The sequence below is a fragment of the Notolepis coatsorum genome (assembly GCF_963971535.1).
Source record: "Notolepis coatsorum genome assembly, chromosome: 2".
NCBI classification, from domain to species: Eukaryota; Metazoa; Chordata; class Actinopteri; order Aulopiformes; family Paralepididae; genus Notolepis; species Notolepis coatsorum.
Window position 1 is genome coordinate 130,447,696 of NC_140166.1, and position 4,804 is coordinate 130,452,499.

Consider the following 4,804-nt stretch of genomic DNA (forward strand, 5'->3'; position numbering starts at 1 on the left):
CTTGCTTTTCCCTGTGCTGCTTCGCTCCGCCTTACTCCATTCAGAGCTCCACCGGTCGGGTACCCGTAGTATAGGAACTATCGTTACCTCGGACATTGTGGCATTGATATTAAAGTAATAACAGGAGATCTGTGTTCATGTGCTATGTATGTTTTTCTATTAATATTAAAGTGATTGTTTAACTCGGTTTCACTGTCCCCTCGCAGTTAATGGAGTGTCCGCCATTTTGTGTACCTATACTGTCTGGCTAATTAATATTCTAGTAGTGGTCTAATCTAAACATTTAAATACAGTCAGGGTTGTGTAGCCCCTTAGCTACAGACACTGTCAATCACTCCATTCTGATTGACAAGCTAAAAGCAATTGGTTTTGATAGCTTATCAGTGAGCTGGATGCAATCCTACCTGGAGGGGAGAGAACAGATGGTAGAGGTAAACAGTACTCTATCCCCCCCCCCTCACAGTGAGCTGTGGTGTTCCACAAGGAAGCATACTAGGACCGCTACTCTTCCTAATTTATGCAAATGACATGTCGTCAGCCTGTGACTGCAACTTGTTCCTGTTTGCGGACGACTCAGCCCTGCTGGTCTCTGACAAGAACAAGTTACAGGTTGAAAAAACCCTCAGCTCAGAACTAGGCAAAATCTGCATATGGCTCGCTGATAACAAACTATCATTACACATGGGCAAAACAGTCCATTCTCTTCGGTTCAAATAACAAACTCAGCAAGACCGACGACTTCTCAGTTGCAGTGGGTGACAATATTGTCACAAGGAAAGACGAAATTACCTACCTGGGTTCCATCCTAGAGGCAAATCTTTCCTGTGACAAAATGGCATCCAATGTAATAAAAAAAGTCAACCAACGAACTAGATTCTTGTACCGGATCTCCTCTCTGGTAAACAAGAATACCCTGAAGACTCTGGCAGGAGCACTCATTCAAGGGTACTACGACTAATGTGCACCTCATGGTACCAAAGCACCTCAAAGGCGCTTAAAACAAAATTACAAACATCACAAAACAAACTGGTCAGACTACTACTTGACCTTACCCCAGAACCCACCTCACCCCTGCCCACTTTGACAACCTAGGATGGCTTAGAGTAGACGACAGGGTACAGCAACTTGCAATGGGCCTTGTTGTGAAGGGCCAGATTAAACCGAATATATATATTTATTATATATATATATTTAATTGTATTTGTATATTCTCTAATATTCCTTGATATCCCTTGTATATTCCTTGTACAATATGCATTGAATATCCATTCTAGCCTACTGAACATCCCATAATAGTCTCCATTCTACTATTGGTCGAGACCTTGGTGCCAGGCTGCCATACCCCCCAGACCCAGTTCAAACGTACCGCTCAACATGTACGAACAAGTCCTAGTTCCGCGTAGGAATCTGGCTACCGCACCACTAATGGGACTATTTGTTCATAGTGCGTATATATACTGCGCTACTAAAGTAGGACTTCCCTTTTCAGTCCAGTTTCTTACCCTCCAATAGAGTGACAGACGTAAAGCCTCCCCGCGACGCCACGTGTGGGAGTAAGGCCAAGTTCGGCCTACCATCGGTATTGAGACATCGTGTATATTAATATTTGAATAGTCATATTTGGCACTATATCGTCGAGTTGGACGTAGTCTATTAAGCTAATAATAGTCTGTTAATATATAGTGCTTCGTACGGTGAGAATACTACCGTAGTCAGCACCCCATCGTTTCGGGCAGAAAACTGGCTGTTTATCCAGGATGATCGACCCCATGTGAGATTGCACCCGAGGAGCCCCAGAGCCGACGAGCGAGTGGACCTGTATACCGGATTATTCTACCGACGACAGCCCGCCTTCCCAGGCACGGATTATGCTTTGTATACGTTGATTATTCCATGGATAAAGACCCCCGACACTGCCGTGTGTTGGAACCCCCCCCCCCTGGAGAGGACGCAAGGTGAGGAGACGCTCTGCAAGACGAGGTCGCTTCACGTCTCTCCTCCGTGGACCGGAGGACGCCGGCCCACAAAGAGTCCATCTGCTTTCATCTGTGGTCCAAGGATCGCCGGCGCATTGAACGGCACTACAGTGGGTTCACCTGGGATACCCTTGGCCGGATGAGGCAGCCGGACTCTACCCCCCCCCCCTTCCTACTCCTGTCGGCTTACAAGCGACCGGATTAACCCCCCCTAGTGTATCCAGTCTATAATCATTAAAGTATCATTGCTGTTATTCCTTAACTATTCCAGGTCGTATATGTACCACCTGCGCCTTCAGAGATTGGACATTCTCTATTGATATACCGACGAATACTCTTGCCATAAAAGTGCATACTAATTCCCATTCATAAATGTGATTGATTTGATTAAGTGCTTGCTCTACACACCATCGCTGTGTAGAAATAAAGACCTATTTCTAATTCGTACATTTGTGTTGGATCCGTTTCATCTACGTGACAGTGTTCATCATAATATATTTATGCCGAGTACTGGGTGGCCGAATATTAAGTACAAAGGTAGTGGTAGTAAGTATCATATCTAGTAATACAGTCAGGGAATTGTACCCCTCAGTTACAATTGGTCCTTCGAGCCGGATGGTAATTAGTGTAATATTAATATAGTGTTATTAATATTGAAATGGCCTATGATGAACACTCCACGAAACGATCCTCCTAACCAACGCCCGCAGCGCGAACGACGGCTCCCTCAGTACTTAGAGGCTTACGCTGTCAGTCAACAACCTAGTCTTCTACTAACAGTAAACGCGGTAAAACTAGAAAGTAAAAGTATGTCTAACCCCAACGCCCAGACTACCCCGACCATAGAGGCCCCTACGGGCTCTAATGTAACTGACCAAGTTCACGGTGGGGACCAGTGGGAACCAGACATGACTTCACACCCCGCCAGTACTGAAGTAGTCCCCGATGAGTCCCGGGAGGAATACAACGCTACCGAGAGAGAACTCGGCACGGAAGAAGACGGGGAGAGCACCGTGGAGATAGAGCTCCAAGGCTCCGCAAGGAGTACCCCGAGGGAAGGCTCCCCTATACAACCGCCTTCTCCCAGCGAGGCAGAGAGGACCCTACAGCAGGCCTTCCTCATCAGCCTGAACGCCGCTGCTGAACGCGACCGACTGCAGATCCAGCAGCGGAGCGAAGAAGAGCATATACGTCTAGAAATAAGACGCATTCAGAGGGAAGAGAATGTGGCCCGAGACCGAGCAGACAGCCAGCGAGCAGCTGCTGGTGCTCTACGGGACGCAGAGCGCGACAGACAGCAAGCGCAACTAATAGAACAGCTGATCAGACGGACAACACCCTCTCCCTCCGCCAGAGGCTCCAGGAACTCGTCTAGACACACCTCCAGGGCGGCATCCCCTAGCCGAGTAAACAACCCTGAACTTGACCAACAGACGAGGTCTATACCCCCCACAGACCACCTCCCCCCACCGGTCCAAGCGAGACCTAGCAACCGGGAAGGAGCAGCATATCCTGTGGAGAGGCTAAACCAGAGACTACAAGCACTGGATGACCTAACTGAAGACGAAGAGGAAGAGGAGGAGAACCACGCCCGACGACAGCACAGTACTCTACCGGACCAGGAGGTCCGGTACAGCCCAGGCTATACTCCCGCGGAGCTGCGCTACAGACCCCCGACTCTATACACGGGTGAGCACGACGCACGACCCGCACCGAGGAACAGCACCTGGACAAGCGGGCCATGGTACACTGCCGGTACCAGCCCATACCAAGGAGCGGGAGGAGACTCGCCTAGGAGGCCTCTCCCCCAACGCTCGCCGATGTATCCACAGTCAGCGTCATACATTGGCACGCCTATGGTACCCGACTTCACCCAAGAGAACCGGGCCCAGTATACAGAACTCCGCATGTGTCTGGAGACCATGTTGGTGGATGTATTGGATGAACGCCACAAATACGCCATCCTACTGAAGCACTTAAAGGTACCCCGCGCACATAATATAGCGCTCGCCTACGCGACTTCCACCACCCCATACACAGCAGCGCTGGTAGCATTGGACCAGAGGTATGGGCGCATATGGGATTACGTGATCCAGGAGATCCGACACATCGACCGCTTACCCCCAGCAATAGACAATCGAGCACTGGACGACCTGTCCATCAGAGTGCAGTCCCTGGTAGGGATGTTGGGAGCGCAGAGAGAGAAGGGGAGGCATGAACTTTACGCCAACTCAAATGTGGAAAGGATCTTGGAGAAGCTGCCGCCCGCTCGACAGGAGCGTTTTAGGCGGCAGAGAGACCACCGAGACCCGAATGGCCCCGAACCGAACCTCCTCGATCTAGCAGACTTCCTGGCGAGAGAAGTCAGCAGCCTACGGCTAGATACATTCGGACAGAGCACCCCTGGCTCCAGAGAAGGAACCAGACGACTAAATGATGGAAGAAGATCGGTGACTGTGATGCACCAATCGGAGTCAGTACCGAGCAGCAGGAGCCACAGTACCCCCTCCAGAACGGAGAAGTGGAAGATAGTGTGCCCCTACTGTGAGAAAGAACACTGGCTAGCGCAATGTGACTCCTTCCCCAAGCTGAACGCGGAGGAAGCAAGTCAATGGATAAAGTCCAACAAGCGCTGTTTTCGCTGTGCGCGCTCACACATGGCAGCCGAATGCCGCTTAAAGAAAAGGTGCACCAAGTGCGATGGAGCCCATCTGGACATACTTCACGACAGTAACAGACGGCGCCCTTCACCCGCACCATCCAGCAGCAAAGCGAGCGTCATGTACATCGATCCCGCCAGCAGCAGTGGAGCCCGAGTACTCCTAAAA